Source organism: Dermacentor andersoni, chromosome 1, assembly GCF_023375885.2.
Source record: "Dermacentor andersoni chromosome 1, qqDerAnde1_hic_scaffold, whole genome shotgun sequence".
In the NCBI taxonomy this organism is placed as follows: domain Eukaryota; kingdom Metazoa; phylum Arthropoda; class Arachnida; order Ixodida; family Ixodidae; genus Dermacentor; species Dermacentor andersoni.
The window spans coordinates 192,186,286-192,208,594 of record NC_092814.1 but is presented as its reverse complement, the minus strand read 5'-3'; the positions used below and the strand labels follow the sequence as shown (position 1 = coordinate 192,208,594).

General features: G+C 46.5%; 1 long non-coding RNA gene across 1 annotated transcript in view; it reads left to right on the top strand.

Annotated features, from left to right (window-relative positions):
- The first annotated feature begins 2,077 nt into the window (after positions 1 to 2,077).
- Positions 2,078 to 22,309, top strand: part of LOC129380834 (uncharacterized) — an 83,642-nt gene continuing 63,410 nt past the window's right edge. The window contains exons 1-2 of the long non-coding RNA XR_008609043.1: positions 2,078 to 2,415; positions 19,615 to 19,728. This is a non-coding gene — a long non-coding RNA (uncharacterized lncRNA). The remainder of the gene's footprint in view (positions 2,416 to 19,614; positions 19,729 to 22,309) is intronic.

Genomic DNA, 22,309 nt, shown 5'->3' with positions numbered 1-22,309 from the left:
GCAAGGGAGGGCAAGGGGAGAGGAGTTAAGAGGAGGGGCGAAAGGGCACAGACTTCCTGGATCGGCGCGCGCGGGCTCGCGCCTCTCTAGGAGGCCGTGCAAGGGAAGCGGAGTTGCTTTCCCGCCCTCCTGATGGATGGCGCCAATTACCTCTGCCACCGAAGCGGCGGAGTTTCCGAGGCCGGACTGATCAGCGAGAACACAGCACACGCAAAGCTACGAGCCATCGGCCCACCTAGACTGTGCCCCCAAAACAGATCGCTTTCAAGATAAAGCCCGCGCGACCGCGCGCCATACGCAGGTGCTGCCAAAGGACAACGCCCAGCCCCCTACATGCCCTCCCCCCGGTTCCTTGCGCGCGACGGAAGACGGCGTGCTTCCTCCCCGCTTTCCTCCCTTGCGCTCGCGAGATTGAGCCGCGATCGTCGGATCACCTTCGCACGCTTTCACTAGCACATACAGTATACGGCGTGCGGCTGCAGTGGTATCGCCCTTGGATTTTATACAGAGCATCACGGCGACGGCAAAAATGCGCCTGAAGTGTCCGTATAATTGCTATCGCAATGAACGAACAGCCAACATGGAACCGCGTCGCACGGCAGCCGCGTTATCGGCGGCACAACGCTCGCACATACGTTGCGCTCCCTTATTCCATCAAACACAAACATACACAAGCATTGAGTATGCACCTGTAGCGTCAGTACGGAGGCTTCGCAGCACCGGCGACTCCATGGCTAGACGTATGGCGCATGCTTCCACCCCCCTCCCCGCCCGGTGTTTCTTGTTTTGCTTCTAAAACTGTGTCCACTCTTCGCGTCTCCGCCACCTTTGCGGGACGATAGAAAGAGTTTGGAAAGGAAACTTGGGAAGCCTCGCAGGCGATCATGGGTGAGCTCGAAGCATTGGGTACTATGCCAACGTAGAGAGAGAGAGAGAGAGAGAGAGAGAGAGAGAGAGATAAGGGAGGGATGAAAGGCAGGAAGGTTAACTAGACTGAATCCAGTTTGCTATATACATGGGGAGGGGGATGGAGGAGTGAAAGACAGAGAGAGAAGACATGAGTCTATATCGCACTTTCACGAGCACTAAGCTAGATGCAGCATGTCTACAGTCGGAGACTCAAGTCTGTTGCCTTCAGGTACTGAAGGTACGCTATAATGGCTTTCTTGGCTAATGAACTGCGAGGCCAGGCTCCCAAGACCTTTCCTTCTGTGAATGGCCTATCGTCCAGTCTATTCAAGGCATACTGGAGAGTATGACGTCGGTTATCGAAGCGAGAACAGTGGCACAGAAGATGACTGATGGTCTCTTCAGACTTGCGTTTAGTCCACACCCGTGGATCCGCCATTCCAATACGATAGTTGTAGGAGTTAATGAATGCAACTCCTACCCACAGCCGGCACACCAGTGTCGTGGCACATCGTGAAAGAAAGGTTTGCTGGTAATTTCAGTGATGGGTCGAGATTTAATAGTCGATGGTTAGAGTTCTGCGGTGTATGCCAGTAATTCAACGTGATGGTAAGAGAGAAATTACGATGCTTTCGTGCAGCGTCTACTCTCGATAATGGTAAAAGGAGCGTCGGTGCTCCAGCCTGGGCGCGTCGGGCCGCGTCATCGGCGAGGTGATTACCAACGACGCCACAGTGTCGCGGCTGCCACTGAAAGATTACATCATGTCCTCGTTCAGAAGCGCAATGGCAAATTTCGTTAGTTTGGGACACCAGCTGTTCGTAATTACCACGTCGTAAACCTCCCAAGCTTTGGAGGGCTGTTTTCGAATCACAAAGTATTGCGCACTTGCTAGGCGGTTTCCTTTTTTTCTATTATATTCCACAGCAGCATGAAGAGCGGCCAGTTCGAATCCTGTAGATGTTGTGACATGTGAAGTCTTAAACTTGATGACGACTGATTGAGATGGTATAACAATGGCACCCGTTGAACTTTCCGAGACCGAACCGTCCGCGTAAACATGGATTCGCTTAGCGTACGAACAATGTAAAAGTTCCAATGTGATCTGTTTTCGCTTTCGCCGTCACCTTAGTGAGAAGAGTCAGGTGCCGTAGCCAGAGCCCGCGAGGCCGTCGGCGTCGCGAGAAGCGAGCGCGATCGACGTCGATTGGCCGAGTGCCAAGCAGTTAGCGTTCCTTTCACCCTCGTGCGCTCGATTTTCTTTTGCTGACGCGTGCATGCTGCTTAAATCGAGCGTCCGCGCTGTTGCCCTGTGCGGATGCGGCAGGGGCGTTCAGTACAACTGAGAGAAACTGTCAATGTCACGGCTGCGCACTGGCCGTGCTACGCGCACGTCTATGCCCGTGTGAAATTTGTGCCATGATTGCATCACTACTGTTGCATCTGTGAAGCAACCCTGCACCTTCGAAATCTTCAGTACTCAGCGCTGCATTCTAGACCATTGAGGTGAGCCGGACTGTCAGCAGTGCTCGTGTATCCTAGTTAGGTTAGGAATCGGGCTACTTTAAGCTTGCTTATGCTGAATTTATGGCGCGCACTATTTCTCTTACAATGCAATCTTGGCGATGTTACGTTTCGCCTACAACGCGCGGTAATGCCGGCGCGGATGCAACGGACGCCGGGGCTTCGTTCAAAGCGGCGGACATTTTGGGCCGTTCGACGCCGCCGCAACGCCTCCCCGCCAAGCGTGTCCAAGCGTGTTTCAGTGCCACGTGTCTTCGTGTGTGCGTGTGTGTGTGTGTGCCCACGCTTGTCAAAGCGCGGCAGCCGGGGAGCGGAGCTCCCCAAGTGAGGAGCCAGCAGGTCTGTCCGTCGGCGGGTTGGCGATGCGTCACTACACTCGGCTCAACATGTCTCTCGGCTCGACCGTGCGCGCCGTCGTGGGCTCATGCTCCGCCGTGTCGTGGGCTCATCCCGTGACCTTCCTTCTGGCCCGCGACGCCGAGAGTATAAGAGCAGCTGCCCCCGGACGCCAGGAGAGGCTCCGATTTGTACTGTTGAGTTACGTGCTCTCCCGTCTCTCCACTTCGGTCGACCTGACCGGCCGCTCTTTTGCTATGTTAGAATAAACAAGTTGTTCTGTTACCAGTCTTCTCATGCTTTGCCGGGACCTTCGGATGCTTCCAGTGCCCCAGGCCGCCAGGCCAACGCTACCCTTGGGGCTTGCGACCCATTCGCAATAACGGGCGCCAGCACCGAGACCCCAACAGCGAGCATGCCTCACAGCGTCAGGAAAAACTTGCCTAACCGAGTGAACAGCTAGTATTCAAATGGTGTTGCTTTCATTGCGTTTTGGATCTTTTCAGTTAAATTTTATTTTCCCGCTACGTACTTGTAGCCGTGCGTCTGATGATCACGCTGCCGGCTCATTTTGTAACTGATTTCTAGGCATTGTGATGCACAGAAAATAAGGTGATTCATTGCATGTTAGATATTACGTCAGTTTTCTTCCGAGATTTGTAACTTGTATACGTGTGCATGGGCTCTATATCAGACTGACGATGTTTTGTTTTTAAATTTTTATGTACATTTATCATTGTTTGAATGTTTGCAACATTTTGTCGCTAAATAAGTATGTACCATTTATGAAGAAAAAAGGCCTTATTATCCAGTTGCGACGGAGATTTTCCCTTTACAAATTCCTAAATCAGTACATGTGTACGTCAAAGGAGGCTATTTTGTACACTTTGCGCATACTGAATACGGATGAAAATAAAAGCAAATACGGAAACGGAGGGAGCGCAGAGACGGGCGCGTCGAGGCGCCGCACCACACTCTAGATCTAGCGTAGCCGCTGCCTACTAAGATGGCTGCCTCTATGCGTGAGCTTGCTGTGGCTGCATAACATTAAAGTTCCCTAATTGACGTTTATGTAAAAGCATAAACTGCCGTATCCCACGTGCCAGATAGTCCATTCCTGCCTCTTCATGATATAAATTGCTCGTGCGCCCCGCAGACAAGTCTCTACCGCCGGGCGACGTGTGGCCATGAGGCTAGATAAAGTGGACTAGGCCGAACCGGTTCGCGAACTGTTATATATATATATATATATATATATATATATATATATATATATATATATGGACCAGCATAATCAAACCAGCATTGTTTATTTTTTTTGAGGAGGGGGGGTACACTCTTGTTAGATTATCAGTAAACGCTGACGAGTGTGAATGGACGTCATTATGAGCGTGGACCCGTGCGTGTAAATGTGAGCAGAAAAGTTTGCAAGTGAGTGCTTGGCAGTGCGGGTGTGTAGACGTGAGTGCGAACGTGACTTAAAGCGTGAGCTCTGATATTGCTCTGTATCAGTGATCCTTTTTGTGAGCTGGAAATTCACATGAAGTGTAAGCCTGTGGAGTTCGAGTCATCTGAGTCAAAGGATGATTCCATGAGATTTAATGTAGTCCGATCCCATGATTCAGATAGTATGACTGTGTCCGGGATTGAGCGTGAATCCGCAAGAGCCTGAGTGAGTGTAAGTCCGTGAGTCTTTGATGAGTCTGAGTCCCAGTGAACTCGGATAAATAGGATATTGGTGAGTGTGAGTCCGAGTGAGCCCGGTTGAGTAGTATTCTGGTTAGTCTGAGTGCGAGTCATCTCTCAGCAAAAATATAAATTTTGTGAGTGAGTCTGAGTAAGTTTCGTCTATTTTTCCCATCTATTGTTCTCGCTATCTCGTCGTGAGGGAAGCCTGACTTGTCAAGTTCATTCACTCAATGAATATGCTTCGAAAGCGAAGCGACCGGCGAGGTACGTTTGTCTGCACCGACATATCTATTTTGCAGCAACGAAAAAAGAGAACACGATGACAACAACTCGGAATTAGCTGAGTGGGCGCTTTCCGCACTCTAGAATGGAAGCACAATACACAGACATGCTGCCGACAGAGATATAGTTCCAACAAAATCAAAGCACAAGCCTTCAACGAGATAGAAGTCTAGAAAAGTACAATACGCATAAAACATGCACAGTTTATTGCTTTACGCCGGACAGAATATTTCGCTTTACGGCTTTGGAACTAAATTTGTGAGGCTAGATCGCAACAAGAGCAAACTTACAAAGGCTCATAAAGTTTGGCGCAGAAATTTGCGATGGACTAAATGTTACGGTGACCGCGAACTGCGTCCTGCTTGAATGTGCAATCGTCTACATTATACAATACTCGCATGCACGGCTTCACTTTACGCGATCCCCATCAATGCAAAAGCGCAAGACGCACCGGTGACACTAAACGAAGGGCCACATTTCTTCAGCAGGTCCAACAACGAACTCGGACGCGTGACCTCGTATATTATTCGTCTCATGACCGACCGTCCTCGCGTTTCGCCATCCCCGAATTTACACGCACGGCCCGTGTACCGGTGGTAATAATGATTGAGAGGCCAAAGGGGTCGGCGGTAAAACCCGCACCGGCGAAATGATGGCCGCTGTGAAATACACCGCCGCTCCTGAAAAGCGATGGGAAAAAAAAGGAAAGAAAACTTTATCCTTCCTTCGAAGCAAGGGCGTTTTTTCGCCGCATCGTCGTCTCCTCAAAGGTCGAAACACCGATTCGTTTCGCAAGACGGAGCGGGTGCGACACTGCGTGACGAGAACCACAGACGTCTCGGGTTACTCTGGGTACACGCGACGCCTTCCCGTATGCCGTGTCACGACGACGTCATCATGCGTGATAAAATGCCGTGGCATGCAGGCAGACTAAAGGGCGAACTCTGCGATAAGGGAGGTGGCTGTAGTTTATTGACACTTTCAAGGGCGTCTTCAGCTCCATTCATCCAGGGGAGATTTATGCCGAAAGCAGTTTAGAAAACGGAGGCCAAACTGGCACTAGGGGTGCAAAATTATTATGCCGAACAATCAGCGGGAAGAACATACGTGTTTGCTTTTCGTCATCATATGCTAAAACAAGTTTAGTTCGTGAAGGTTATGGGGCGTTTCCACGTACCTTTTCACCAATCTTTTATTTCTTGTTCATCTCTGTCTAAATGCAATACTCTTGATATTCTCATTATAGCCTATTAGCTTGTGTGTATAACGCCATGGGCTACAATTAGCACATGACCGGGGTAGTTGGAGAAGTATGGGAGAGGCCTTTGCCCTGCAGTGAGCGTAACCGGGCTGCTGCTGTTGCTGATGATGATGATGATGATGATGATGACGTCATGGGAGCGCTTTTGTGCTTCACTCTCACCAGAGCATGCCAGCATATAGACTAGGGTGTAAGCTTATGGATATTATATAGCTATTTTCCATTCAGCGTGTATGCACACATAGGTGTAAATAGGTGCCAACATAGACTGAATTGAGCACATGCTTTCAAATTGCTCACCTTGTCGGCAGGCCGGCAACGGCGGGATTTGACGAACAAGGAGCCACGTGAATGGGCTTCATGACTGACAGTGAACAAATACTACGTCTGTGAGTTGCTTCGTTGCGACAACTTTTTAACCTGCAGTTTCAATTTTGCACAGCAACCTCCTTACTCTTTCCCCTCTTTCTCCTAACGGCCATCGATGTAGCGAGAATATGGCCACAAAAATAAACTAACGGAATCTAATACCTGTATTTTTAATCTTGGTAACCTTGACGTCAAAACAGCGATCTCAAAGCCTGTACATATGGCATGTCCTACAAATTCACCCAGCCAAACCATTTATTGAATGAATTTCATGATGCTTTACACAACGAAGCGTGTTTCAAGAATAAGGGTTTTGATGTGATTGGGAGACCATCTTCCTTGCATAAAGGTACAAGAGAAAATGGGGGCACGGCTACCGTCTTGAAGGTTCTGTGAAGAATGCACTCGTCATACGCCTAATACCAACACAAGGAAAAGTGGCGCTACAGAGCGGACGTTATTGCAGTGGATGTCGTTTATCTATTTTCTTCACGTCTCACCTTTGATGATATGCACTTTGAGGTCCATTTTCCAGTCTGTCGCTTCTGAATGAATGCTAGCGCGCTCTGTTTGTACGTGCATCAGGAGCACAAAGCACAGGCTTATGGCGAAGCCAGCTTTTGTGTAGCGGTGCAGCGAATAACACTGGAAAGGCGAAAGTACCGTTCTTGTGCAAAGGTCACATAAATATAGAGGAGAGGAGGGCGAGGTGGAGGAGCCTTTATATTTGAGACCTCTCGTGATGACGAGAGCAGTCACTCTCGTTATATTGGTTTCCGTTTTCTACGGGTAGAATGCTATATAATTCTAGGCCGCGTGATTTATGGCCCGTTGATGCGTGTTTGGCGGCCATTTACTATTGCCAAAGGGCTTACGTAACGTACCATTGGACTATGGCGATCGAAGCGATGGCAATATATTTGACGTGCCACTTTCCGTTGTCGCCTCTATCGATTATTAAACAGCGTGTTCTATTCGAAAGGACGTCTGCATTTGATTATAGGGTGTTTTTTAGCTGTGAAGCCATCTGTCACTATAGTATATATAACTTTACTCTCCTTGTAATTGTTTACCTAGCCTGGTAAAACGCAGTCAACCTGGAGCCATTTGCTGCACTTTCGTAGGTGCTTGCTGCGGACGTAACGATTTGTTCGAAGGTATAGAGGGCACTAGCCTCACTGCATGAGCACCAACGGGGCTGAACCGGTGCTACACTTTGCTATTTTAGCTGGAGTCGCAGCCCACTCCGTTTTCATCTTGCGAGAGTTCGCAAAAAGTAATGATAACATTGTCTTGTCTTTAAGCTTTTAAGTGTTGCGGAGACTGTGAAAGGGATGCGTCTGCAAGTATATTCATTGTGAAAGTTGAGGCCAATGAGTTAAAGTTTCAAGGCTCCATTAAGCTTTAGAGGACAACTCTTGCCGGCGGGGATGAAGGAATACGTCGATACTCTTCGTTCGGGAACCTTCAGGGAAGCTTCCTGCGATAAAGACATCGAATATTTATTGCAAAGTTCCTTCTTTTTTTAAACGTCAAATTGCTTTTGCCTGACAACGGGTCGCGACCTACCTGCGGGCGAGAACGTTAGCTATATCACTATCCCCCTTGGCGCTTTTCCGTGGCCTTTTTGCCGCGGTACGTGAGAACGTATTGTTGCACTTTTCTGTAGACTTAGCTTTAGTGGCGTGTTTCATGTTTTAGTTGGAATTGGTTCTATTAGACGAAGTTGTAGCCCGGGAACTATTAAGAGCCGTCGTGTGCCTCCAATTCCCATGGATACACTTCATAAGTAGAACGCAGTGAAGCAAATCCATCAAAGGGCAGCACGATGTCATGGGCGCTTGCTACGACGCAAGAAATTTTTTATACAGGAGCGACGGCGATCACAGATGTGAAAACACATTGCCTTTGAGCCTATGATGAATGGGTCAAATAGCAAACACTACAGTGGGCATTGCTTTCTTTCTTCTTTTTGTTTAAAGGCGGCGTCGGCTGCCAGAGAGGAGGTAGCGCGACTGTTTCTTACTCTTTCTTGAGATGACGGGTTTTCCTGCCTGTGCTGAAACTCGCACTTTTGCTAACCTGACTAAGCCGGAGACAGACCCGGTTTTGCTAGGTTAAAGCAGCCTGAAATTTTTCAACGGCACCATCATCCCGCGGGTAAACTGAGGGTGATATACAGCTTTATTTCTCACCTCAGGTGTTACTCGTGCCTGCTTTCACTTTGCCTACAACGTGGCATGGCACATATGATACGAGCAACCACGAGTATACAGTCTCGATTTCAGATGCAATTTACATTGGCCGGGATTTCAATAGTGCGCCTTCTTCATGTCTGCGTTCCTGCCACCGAAACTTTATTCGCAGTTGAAACAGCAATCAGAACCGCACCCTGCAGAATTCGATCAGAAATGAAGGCGCATATAAATAACGATTGGAACACGTCTCACGTCAATCGGCTGGCAGCAAAGCATTTCATGATCTTGTCTTGTAACACAATTTGAAATTTTAATTTTTTAATGAGATAGACGCGCCAATCTTACTCCCACAGCTTCTCACTGCTCATGCACGACACACAAAATGCATGGTTCATAAAAAAAAAAGTAAAGAAAAGAAAACAAGAACAATGTTTCCTGAGACGACCGAGTACGTAGACGCAAATGAAGTTATACGAATGCCTCGTCGTGGTCGAAGGTCTCCATAAGAAAGAAAAAATGAATAAAGACTTACGTTGCTCTCTTGCTTGCTTAGCGGAGAAAGCGAGGAGATAGAGAAACGAGCAATGACCTGCTCAATTGACGTCGCAGGCCTACATTGGAAGAGTATAGAGTTGGGCCTCAGATCGGCGCCGATAAAGGCACGCCTCAATCGTTCTATACGGCCGTTAGTGCAACCGGCGAGGCAGCAGCTGAGTCTATTCTCACGCAGCCACTGGAAAAGCGGTTTCGCCAGCGGTGAAAGTTGCAGCGTAAGCTCGATAAGAAACACGACTTTTTCTTCTTGGCCAGCTCTGTCCTGCACTTTGGCAAGGAACCCATTGGTCATTGCTTCTCGCGCTCAAAGACGGACAGAGACACGCCGAGATCGTTCAAATAAAAGGAATCGTTCACTCTTCTTGTTACGCAAATACGAAGAGGGTAATGACCTTCGAAAGGACGGATACAAAGTGAACTGAGATCGCTCTCTCCTTATGGAGCCGGTCTGGAAAATTATGCTATTTCCATCATCTGCTTTTTATTTGCGAAAAGGCGAGCACTGTAACGTATAGCAAACGTTAGGAAATTGTAGCGGAAAAGAAAGTTGATGAGCCAGTATTCAATTACATGTGGTGACAAATCACGAGCGAAAGTGTACAATTTGCTGCGAACTGTCGCTTTGAACGTTGACGAGAGCAACTGTGCCGCTGCTGGTTTATTACAGGGCAAAGTAGCGTGTCGGTCAAATGACAGGTTTTGCGGAAAAAAAATTGAATCCTTTTGAGAGATAAACTGTGCAAAGAGTGTGTCTGATTTAAATATCTCCTTCTGCGACCTCTAGTTACGTTTAACAGATTACATGCCATCAGAGAAGACACCACCAGAATACAGTGTTATCAGTTTGCTGAAAATGACAAAACTTTCTGGCCAAATGTCTCAATGAAAGAAACAAACAAACGAAGAAAGTAGCAATGAAATGAGAAAGTAAGGGCAACAAAGAGCGAATAGGTGGACGACAGGCATCTCAAACTCTTGGGTTGGTACTCAAAAAAATTCTTACGCTAGATGCCAGACAATCGATCTGTTGGAAATATTGTTGGCGAACACGACCGCCTAAACGCAAAGAGCACTTACGAACCAAAATGTTTGTCCATTTGAACCCTGGTGTTTACAACTGTCCACGCTGTCAATAGAGATCCGCCCCATGGCGTGCCGTTTGTGACCGCCTTGCCAACGGTAGCGTGATGCCTCTCTCGTGCGGTGAAGCGAATCGAAGTCAGCGCTGAAATCTAAACTGTGGGAGCAAAGAGATATATATGGTGCTTTTGGCATTCTTGGGAATCCTTGTAGCGAAAATCGGGAAGCGACTGAATGTCAAGATGTCATATGCCTACAGAAACTGCAGCCTTATTCGGGAGTTCTTCTTCAGTTCCCAAAGTTCTACTGTCCGAACATCACAATGATTTGGAATATTCTTTCACCTGGTATTGTTCATATGGTAAATAATTAAGTCTTTTACAGCAATTTACGTCTGTGACTGTTAATTTTTTTTATGCAATACCCCCCCCCCCCCTCCTCCCGTTAGGTGTGAATCAGGTGCAAATAAATAAATAAATAAATAAATAAATAAATAAATAAATAAATAAATAAATAAATAAACGAATAAATAAATCTGTCGTTCGCAATAAAGGTTTCCAGATGAAAGTGAGCGCTCGTCCTTGTCTGCTCTTCGGTTTATGTCCTCGTCATAAAGTAGCGCTGTCATAGTTTTCGAGAGTGCTTCTAACCTTTCACCTTAACGCACCAGTTGCGTATAGAAGATGTGATAGGGTTTCTAGAACTCAAGCTCAGCACTCCTGCCAATCACTTATGCTGGAAGTCTAAGCCACACAGAAGAAAAATAACTACCTTTGTTGCGCAAATCCGCTCATTTCAAGCTATAGTAAAGTGAAGTACAGTGCAAATGTGTTTAAGCAATGCCCTTAGTGAATCTTGCATCAACTCTGCGCACAACAGTTTTGCCTCAGGCGTGCCACCTGTGATCAGCGGCCTGTAGAAAACAAAAACAAAACAAAGGTCGTCAGTGGTGCATGTTATGCGCGGGCGACAGTCGAGGTTGACAAAAGAAACATTGCTATAACACCTTACATTAGGGTGTCCCAACTAACATTAGCCAAGGTCTTAAAAAGAGAATATAGAATATACGGCGACGCAACCAATGGTATTCTGTCAGTAGGGACGTACTGCACCAGGATGACTTTTTTCATAATTGAACTATCGCTAATTGGATGACATTAAATAAGACAATTTTTAATTACACAATTGTGGGCTAGAATATTGATAGAAAAGTACTAATTGTGTTTTAAAACAGCCGGAGCAGTTTTCTTTTTTTTTTTTTACTGTGCTATGCCTCGCTAAGTAATTTTCCCGCGTTATGAGGAAAACGCGCGAAATATGGAAATAGCCGGCACGATCACGAGTCCGCGCGCCCCGACACGAGCGGTGCCAGGCGTTGCTCGGAAGAACGAGCTCAGCCCTCCTCCTCCTCCTCGATGCCGCTGCGAACTGCATTGGCTTCGTGCGGAAGAGGCAGCTCGCAGTTCGCGGCGACTCCGCCAGTACCGGTGCCTCGCCACTGTCACGAGGCCACAGGCATTGAGCAGAGTTCATTCTTCCGAGCAACGCCTGGGACCGCTGGTGCCGCTGCACGCGGACTCGTGATCATGCGGCTATTTTCACATTTCGCGCGTCTTCCTCGTAAGGCGGGAAAATTAGTTACGCGAGACATGCCACACTGAAAACAAGCGAGTCGGGTGTTTTAAAACAAAACTATTACATTTCTACGAAAATTCGCGCCCTCAATTGAGTACATAAATTTTTGTTATTTAATCTCCGCTAGTTTTCGATAGCTCAATTAAGAGGAAGCTTTAGCTCGGGCCCAATTCCGATGCGGCCTATTCAAACACACGTACAACGCAAAAACGCTTTTCTAAGATAATCCCTGGACCGATTTTAACGAAATTTGGTGCAATTGAGAGAGACAGTTAAATTCTAGTGACTGTTGGAAGCATAATTTCCATTTAGGGCCTGAATTTTGTTAAAAGAATTTGAAAGGATTCGGAAATTAAAAAAAAACATAAACGCACGAAGTTTATAAATTAATAGCTCTGCATCAAGAACAGATATCGCAGTGCTGTAAACGCCACCCATTAGAGCATTAAAAGCGTACAAATTGGACGTGTTAGTTTATATCTTACCTTAATTTGTTACGTTGTGTACAAGGGTTCTGCAAAAGCTGTATTTACATATTAACTGAATTTTTCCACATTCATGCGTAGCATATCGATTTTGTCCGCTTTAGATGTACTATCACATGCAACTCACAGAATTGTGATATCATTTTTCCTTGTTGAGTTACAGAGTTGTAAACTTGATAGTTTCGTTTTATGAAAATTTTCTATTTTTGCCAATATTTATTAAAAAATTGACTATCTAAATCAAACATTCGAAGCCAGCAGTCACTAGATCTTAAGTTTTCTTTTAAATGCAACAAACCTCGTAAAACTTGGTGCAGTGGTTGCCGAGAAAAACGAATTCTCCTTTTATATGTATTTAGATAGGAGCACCTGAGCTAAAGCTTCCTCTTAAGAAAAAAAAATCCTCTTTGTGCGGTACGTCACTGCTGACAATATTCCATTGGTTGAGTCCTCATATATTTTATATTTTATTTGTAAGAGCTTGGCTAACGTTAGCTGGGACACCCTGTATACAGAGACTATCACACAACCTAAAAAAAAAAAAAAAAGACATATCGAACTCTAGAACTGCAGGCCAGTCAGTGTAGCATTCTCAATGATTAAATAGCGCAACAAAAAGGACGGCGAGCAAGACGAGCCAACGCGAGCGCTAGGCCTCGTCTGACTGTCCGTCCTGTCTATGCTACTATATTATCCTAAGCTATGCCGAAAAGCAGGCGTGAATATTACCCTTTCCGCTATACATAAGCTGTCAAGAATGCGCACTTCAACAAGCCCTATCGACAAAACGACGCATAATGCAAAGTGAAACATTGCCATCAGTATGTCTCATGTGTAATGGCTGTTGCCTATCACATTTTAATTAGCCCCAGGTGGTCCAAATTAACCTGCAGTCCCCCACTACTGCCTGAAATAGTAAAGGCTCTGAAAGAGCCTCGACATTTTTCCCTTGAAAAAAAAAAGAAACTTTAAATGAAATAGCCGGAAGGCGCGTTGCTTCCAACGTCTTTATCGAATTGAGCTCACGCTCAACAGCAAGTGGCTGTTGAGTTACAGGCATTGCAAGGTACAGAGTTTTGTGTTGAGAAACAGCTCTGAGCAAGCAACTTTCGAGTTATTGTTGGAACGTGCAACAATAACGGGACCTTTTTCTAAAGTCAAAATATAGCTGGTGCATAAATATAGCTCAGGCTGCTGGCAGTGGCGAAAAATCACTGCCGCCAGCCAGAGGAATCGTGTCTTACCGAAAGAAAGAATCACTAAAACTATAAATAGCGGCAACAGTAGCACGCTTAGAAGGGACACATTCGTAAAGGAACGTATGTTCTTAGAGTCTCACTCTCGTGCCAGACAGAAGTGCGAAAGAAAGTGAGTCATTGAAGCTCTGCCTCTCAGTGTGAGCGAAAGAAAAGAAACACCTACGCAGAGCGGAGAGGAATTGCAATTGAAACGTGGTAAGACTGCCAGAATAATTTTCGTTTCATCAGTCTTCAAAAATAACTTGAACGGCTGCATTTACCACCCAGACGCGTGCACTGGAAAAACGCCCGAGGCTATTATTCGATTGATCTCGCAAAATGTGCTGTTTCTGTTTTGTAGAAATAACCGTGCAGTTTCGGATTCTTTTATTTCTTTCTGAATATAAGATTTCATTCGACCGAGAACTTAAGTGCAGGAAAGTAGCGTTGGATCCGTAACGCAAACAACCCTAAGTCATCCTCGTCGTAATTTTCTTTTAAGTTACGTTTGCAAATCGTCGAAGAGTCGGCACTTTCTACTTTCTGATCTTTCTACCGAAATCAGAATCTCGACTTTTATTTTTTTAAGAAAATGAAAATAAAACAAAGAGATACAGTAACCCTAAACTGTTGACGGCTACTCTTTTTCGCACAGTAGTAACAATAGTAATTGAACAAAATATCGAAAGAAAAGATGAAACAGCGTCACAGGTTAAAATATCTGCAGAATACAATTTTGAATAGAGGGAAAATCAGACATCCACCCGTTGTAGCAATTGCTACGAACGGGTGGATGTCTGATTTTCCCTTTATTCATTACTTCTCTCCACCTTGCGGGTTTCCGCAGAACTACTACGTCAAACTCTTGCCTTTGCTTCGTGTTGTCGACAAGTTCGACTTCGCCCTGCCATCTGCTAGCCGCCTGGTTAGCTCAGATGGTAGAGCGGCTGTCCCGGAAAGGCGGTGGTCCCGGGTTCGAGTCCCGGACCAGGACGAATTTTTCTTCAACTATGAGGCTTTTCTTTCGAGGAACCGTTTGGGTTTCCTTTGTAGCGATTGCTACGAACGGGTGGATGTCCGATTTTCCCTTTATTCATTACTTCTCTCCACCTTGCGGGTTTCCGCACAACTACTACGTCAGAATACAATTTTATACACACACGAACATATAGAGATATCACACCACACTGAGTCCCTACATATAGGCGTATGCAGAGTTAAACACATACACTATCTCGTGATGCGGTATGGGATGAGCAGGTGGACACATGAGGAAGAAGCACAATGAAATAAAGCACGCACAGAGACACGAGATTCAAAAACGAGCTTGTGGTTATGTACTTTAGCGTGATGTATGCTTGGTTTATGGGCTTCAACGGCCATTTTTTTTGCGAACAGGCATGTTCAACAGCTACACAATAAACTAAAGCTTGTTAATGATGATTATTACATTGCCGATTATGGTATGCATTAATATGAGAAACTTGATCGTATTCGAAGACAACTCCACTTTTTTTTATCTTTCAGAACTCTTGCATGCCGGTATTTGTCATTCATACGCCGATTTCGCAATAACAGGCATAACCACTCCATAAAATGCAGCTTATAGCGAGGAAAGTCGCTCCTTCCTTGTTTTTCTAGCCGAGAGCAGCGATGGAGTTATTATCAGCTCTTCCCGGCGTATACACAGTCAGCCACGTCACCTGGCGGGTTCGTCTTTGTGTCAGGACTCCTGCCTCTGAGAGCGAGGTTTTATGGCGCACTGCGTGTCAAATTGGGTTACGAATATATCGGAACACATTATCTCGAGGAATCGAGCGCAAGGACGGCAAATACGGTTTCGGACCGGGTCACACCATTCACTATACGCGCCGTCCATTCCACCTCGCCCTGCTAGCCCGCCCACACGGCTCGCCATTCAGTGGCGCTCACACTTCAGTTTTCTTTATCGGGGAGGAACTTGACGCGGAGCTGAACACCTCCCTGCTAAATATACAATGTCCTCGTGGGAAAAAGACGTTTTTGAGCTTGTGCGCGGCGCCACTCTATGCTCCAGACCACCTCGCGACTCTTAGATTCAAATTTCGCTTCAGTGAAGAGGAAGACGCTGGTATACGGCTCAAGCAGCTTGGTCGATGAAGGGTCGACCTCGTGCTCTTCGTGCCTCGTACGGCGATTCGAGTATATTGGCAAAGAGATAAAATAATCTTAAGCAACGCCTTACAATGGACGTACGGTTGGAGGCACGACCTTTGTGCAGCAGCAGAGAAGGCGAGTGGAAAGCAATCGCAAGATGCGCTTCCGAGCGCCAGAGGGCGTCAGGAAGCTGTCAATTATTCAGGAACCACGGCCCTTCCCCTGACACATTGTTCTTATCACGTGTTCTGCATTTCCTATCAGAAGACCGTACTGGAAGCGAGAGAAAAAGCGGCAGAGGGAGAGAGAAAGCAGAAACAAAAAAAGAATGAATCGCTGGATGGCCAAAATGTGGTGCAAGAAATAAAAGATGACTCGTTATTTGTGACTGTTAGCTTTTTCTTGTTTTGTTCTGAAAAAGAAAGGGCGCGCGCTTTGAGCTCTACGTGGGGTGAATGGAACAATGGATTGTGACGCGTAGCAGTGACACTAGGCTCTTGCTTTTCCGGAAATTGTGGGAGAAGGTGTTCCGTGCTAGCCCACCGTAAATACTATCGCATTGACAAAGGGGTCATTGACATACACCGAGAAGCGTACTTCGGAAAGTGAATTTGTAAATTGCCACCTTAGTTGGTGCGAACCGAGGTATGCAGCAAATAAAACATAATCGCAGTACATTTTACTTGCAAATGATTTCACACCATCTGTTCCTTTTCATGTTGTTATTCTTAGTTTGCTATTTCCTATCCGACAACTGAAGAAAGAAAGAAGGAAGGGTTCCTAGTATATTACGAAAGCCAACCTCTATGCACGGACGAACTTTGCAACACAGTTTTCTTTGTGCTTGTTAGACATTGCTTTTTTGTTATTGTTGTCGTCCTGTCACGAGTCTGAGGACTACCTACCAGAGTATTTGGGGGCAGTTACTTTCACTGCTATCTTGATGGGGAGACTCCTCCTCATGTCACCCTCCAACCATGCCGTAACAAGAGTAGCTCGGTGCCTTGCCACTTCTGTTTTCGGGCCCAGCTTTCTTCATTTTTCAGATATGTTTCAATTCTACTCGGAAGAACAGACGCTGTAGCAGCACTTTGCTCCATGGCACGAGATAGTCTATTGGTTTTGTGGAATTCAACGAATTACACGAACAGTCGCCTACATTCCCTGTCTCCTGACTTGAAAATTTACCTACCGCCTGGGCTACCAAGGTGTGAAGAATCTCTTTTGCACCGGATGTGGCTTGGTGTCGCGTTTACCGAGTCATATTCATCCATAATTGGATGAGCCCCTACCTGTGACATTTGTGACTGTGAAGAAACAATGGTACATCTTTTAGTGCATCTCCCCACGTTATGGTACCCGGAGAGGCAGGTGATGTGTGCTGTGTTAGAGTGACTGTACAGCCGCTTACTGTCAGAGTACCAGACACTAGGACAGGGTTCACAGCGAGTGTGTGCACTGAAGGCAGCTAGAGTGCTAAATCGCCTCCAGCGGTCTGCGGTCCTGCGATATCGGCTGTGATAGCGACGTGTGCCGGTATCAAAATTTTGTGCGCCGATTTTTTCCGTTTTGCAACTCAACTTTCTCCCTTCCTAGCTCTTTAAATCTCTTTTCTCTTTCCACTAGTGAAGGGTATCAAACGGGGCTTTTAAGCATGAAATGCTGTTAGCTCCCGTTGTCGGCGACCTTCAAGTGACCTTGAGCCAAAAGCCAGAGCCGTTATCCGGGCAAGTTGCGAGAACAAAACGAGATCATTTGGGCAACCAGTCAAAACATAGGAAAGTATGGACTCTGGCCCCCAACCCTTTGTAGAGGACCACATTACATACGCGAGTTACTGCCCAAACAAGTTTTAAAAAATATTGCTTCCGAGTTCTTCCTAATGTTTGTTCGCAATATCACTCAAGCTGTAACTTCTAGTAACCTGAAGTTTTATTTGCTATTTCCAATAGCGGCGTTCAAAAGGCTGATACAGGGCACCATACACTTGGTTGTAATCTTTTGGAGCTGAGACAGGGTTGTCTGTGCTCTTTTGAACGCCAGCGGTCCGTGAGTTCCGCGGCGTGGGTTCTGCGTCGCCTCGAGAGATGGCGCCATGCTGCGTGGCGCCTCCTTCTGGCGCTTTTCTTCTTCTAGCTGGCCCGTGCGCTCTGTCTCCCTGTCGTCTTTCGCTGCCTGTCATGCGGTCTTCAGCTAGTTTTCTTCTTCTAGCTGGGCAGCTTCCATATGTACCAGTGCACAGTATGGCGTGGTGTGCTGCGGTGTGGTGTGGTGGACTGTGCCGTTGCGAATATGCACTATACCCATTTCAAGATTGTGGCTAAAATCATCTCCAACCAATCTGCTTTGCCGGTTGCCACGTCATGCTTACGTCTACTGTAGATTACGGAAGAGCCAGCAATTTTTTTCTGGTTACCTTGCCTGCCATTCCATTGCTTTTTTCTCTCTCTTTCTCTCTCCTTTCTGTCGCCTCACTCAGGCACTATCGTGTTGCTGTATTCCTCCTCATCATGGCTGGCAGATGGGCTGTTTGCTCCACAGGTGAAGCGATACCGTTACATGGGTCACTTGGCCTTCTTTATCTTCTTGGCTGCTGTGCACTGCTGTTCTTTTCCTTCCGAAGGAGGGAAGGGTAATAGGACAATTTAGAAATTGCATATCCAAGCGGCTTCGCGTGCCCGAAAACCCTAAACACCGCTTGTGTTCTTTTGTACTCTTTTTCCGTTCTTTTGTACGGCCAGTCGATACCGTCTCCTATATTCGAGACCCCTATTTCTATGACTCTCTAACTCCTCTTCTAACGCGTAGTCGAATGGTGGCCGAGTGGGTATACGGGAGTGTTATGTCTCTGAAGACACGAGACAACGAATAAAAGAACATACTTGTGCTCACTTCTAATTAAGATTATTGAAAAAAAAAAGAAAGTGGGCGCGACTGTATGCATAATGCAAGGTGAAAGGTAAAATGAACAACTAAACGGTGCGTGCGTATATGTGGAAACATGTGAAAAGGAAATGCCGGAAAACTGTCTAGGAGCAGAGACAAGCATAAGAAGTCCGCTTTCTTTGCCTAATACTGCAATACGAAGCTCAAAGAGAAATAACAACAGGTGAGCGTGCTGGAAGGGCCTTCGGTGGCAACCCTTGTAGTACTTTCGCCCTCTGTACGTCACATATCGCACAGAGTTCCCTAAGCAAACGGCCCTATAGGCAGTTTCGGCATGGGTAAACTAAGTGTTTTCTCTACCAAGCGTACAAAGTGTAAAAAAAAAGCCTTTGACTCCCTTGCGAATTATAACAGAATGGAAGGCGACGTGTTTTGAATTATCATAAATAAATATAGGCGGGCAACATGAGCGACAACACAGAGTACCCCAGTAACTACATAAAAATAGCTAGTCATTGCCGCTGTAAACTTATCATAAAGTATAGTTTGAACCAGGATGTATAAAATAAAACGGTTAAATATGTGGAAAAGGTCAGGCTGTAAGTTGAGAAAAATAAAACGAAGAAATTGTTAGCTATCCAGACCCGAGAAGAGCAGACGTTCGAGCGTAATATTAATTTTCGTAAGTGCTTTCATGTACTATAGCTTCCATGCCAAAAGCTCTCTGGTAATGAAAGCGTCCTCTTGCTTGATGCGGTGCACTTAGCAAACATCGCGTATTTTCTTTTCAATATACGTCGGCATCACCACTTCTATAAAAGAACAAAAGAGAAAAAAACTCTCAGGGTAGATTGAATGGAGTATCTGGATCTACTAAGTCAAGTAGCCTACTGAACTAAAAATAAAACAGTCAAAGTGCGCAAATGCTAAGGAGGGCACTGCAAAGCAGGGGCGCAAGAATTCGAAGCAGTCACAAATACTTATGAGCATGGCGCAAGCCCTAAAGGTCCTTACATGTGCCTTATGTGCAGGATGTCTCAACGGGGGCCCCAAAAGAGCTTGTCGCTTTGAAGAGCTCGTTTCTAAAGGTTTTTCGTGGTCATATCATTGGGAGAATGGCAAACGCGTTCTCTGTCTTCCACTGGGTAAGTGATTTTGAAAGAAAGTTCCGGGGTAACCAGCGCGAATGACTACAAACTTCGTAGACGGGCTTGTAAAATATACAGGGTGTTCCAACTATCATGCACCAAGATTTAAAAGCAAGATGCAAATGCCACTTAGCTGGATATAATGTTGTTGGGCATCGCTTGGAGATACTCAGATTATTTTTTGCATTCTACCTAATTACATAATTAGTCTTAATTAATTAATACACTTCTAAAATATTATAATTAGATGAAAAGTGTCAATTAGAAAATTGTAGAGCAACATGACAAACTCGCAATACAGTTTTCTGTTGCTCAATACCTGCTACATAAAAGTGTTTTTCCGAGCGGGAATGAAGCCGCGAATACGTGCAAAGTGCCTCGAGCGGCTACTCACACGGCAATTTTGCGTGTGGAGGAGGCATCGTATGGAGTAATGTACTGTACGTGACTACAGTATTATTTCATGAATGTTTTTTTTGTTTAACTAAGCCCTTCAGTCCCACTTCTCTCTGACATTAAATGTAGCAATGACTAACGTTTACCAGTACTGTACATACCTACAAGTGTTATTTCAAGACTGTGTTCTTAACTAAGTCCTTCACTCCCATTCACTCATTCCCGATCACTCACTCCCATTCACTCACTTCACCCCCTCCCCCCCCCCCCCCCCCAAATAAAAACATTTGTAACCTAGGCGCATGTAACCAAGTCACTGGTTATTGTCACCTTGAGCAACTCAAAGTGTTTTTTTACCATCATCTTAAGCCATTAATAAACAAAATGAAATAATAAATGAAAAGAAATCTTTAGGTCGCTGCAACAGCAACTTTTATTCCCAGCATGGTACTTTCACAACGCTTACCACTACTGCAAGGATAAGGTCAAGTGACCGACCTGGATCGGACATAAGAAGTAATGTCAACATATGCCACCTGCATGTTTTCCCTCGCTGCTCTGTCTTTCTCCAAGTCCACTGTGATCTGTAGAGCATTCCTCTTCTCTATGAGGAAAGCCGCCTCGAGGGAGGTTGTTGGCAAGATAATCCTGGCTATCAGCAAAGGAGTCAGCGTTGCGGCAGCTAGAGCTCGTCTGGTGTCGGCTGTCAAGAGGCCTGGCGTTAACGATATACGAGTAGGCGCGATATTGCAAGGGCGGCCAGGATGCGCTAGTGCTGCGACCATTGGCCACTGCAGCGATTGAACAGTCAAGCACCGCGAAAAAAATCGGGCTCCACGCTTGCGTGCGCCAAGCTACAACTCGAGCCAACGAAACTGCGCTCGTAGCACGTGCAAACAAACGGACACACGAGCGGACGCGTATGGACAAGAACGGCACCGAGAGCGGCGCTGCTGCGCCGGCGTTGAGAGCGCCGCATGCGACGCAAAATTCTTTTAGCGGGTGTACCCCTCTCCCATCTCTCGTTCGCACCGCCTTGATTGCCTCCTGCACTGCGCGTGTTTGGGCACGTTTCGTGCCGCGCGTGGTGTGTGCCTACGGGTGTGCGCGTGAACATTTCATTCGAAGGGCGATGTACAGTCTGTTCACATTTAGGGGGAAACTCGGAGCGCATTGCATCGCGGCGGCAGCAGCTCGCGCAGGTGCTCGAGGGGCGGGATCTTGAACGGCGTCGTCTGCTACGGCGGCGCGCGCTGGCCGCACTGTCGGGAAACCGTCTACTGTCAGTTGCAGGGCGCCCATCTCATCGTTACTGCGTGAAATGAGCCGGTATTCTTTACTAAGCGTTGTGCGACGCCCACTGATACGCCTCGAAGGTAAGTTCATCGTTGCAGGGCAGTCATAGACGACGTTCTGATTCCATACATTCTTGACGGCCCGTTTCTGGAAGGCGACTATATATTCTAACGCGATAGGTCGCCGATCCACACTGCTCGCGTTGTGCAAGAACTGCTGGAAGAGCGCGCAGTCACTCTCTTGGAGTGGTCGCCTCAATCCCCGGGCGCCAACATCATTTAAAATGTCTGGGGCTCGTTGAAAGTATCGCTGCAGCACCATCCCCTCTATCAGTCGCCCGAAGATAGGCTTCGATCCACCATCATCAGCGACTGAGACGTGCTGCGGATGAACACATCCCTGATCAAGTCATTCTACACTTCACTGCCTTCAGGATGAGCGCTGTCATCGCTGCCGCTGGGGACATGACGAGATACTAACCGAAGTTCCGAGCGTGACGTGTCCAATTCCCCGCCGGCGGACAGGGTCTGTCTGGTGTAGTGATTGATTGTCGAGAAAGATCACTTCCAGCTCATTGTCTTAACCTAAAACATTCCTTTAATCGTACCCGTTTGTTTCATCGTGTTCGACCCCCATAGTAATCATTGTTGAGTGCTTTGTTTTCCTTTCGAGTCAAACAAAGACTGAGTACGTTGCACGCACATCTTGGTGTGTCTTGTCGCTGCTTATTACGGTAGCACACACAGTGAACAAATATACGTGCACGCGCTCAGTGCCCAACCCTTTCGAAAGAACAAACGAAGCATGCTGTTAAAAGAAGTTTGTGGAACTCCATTATCGCTAATGAAGGCTCAGAGTTTGGCGCCGCACGACGTTTAGTAAAGAA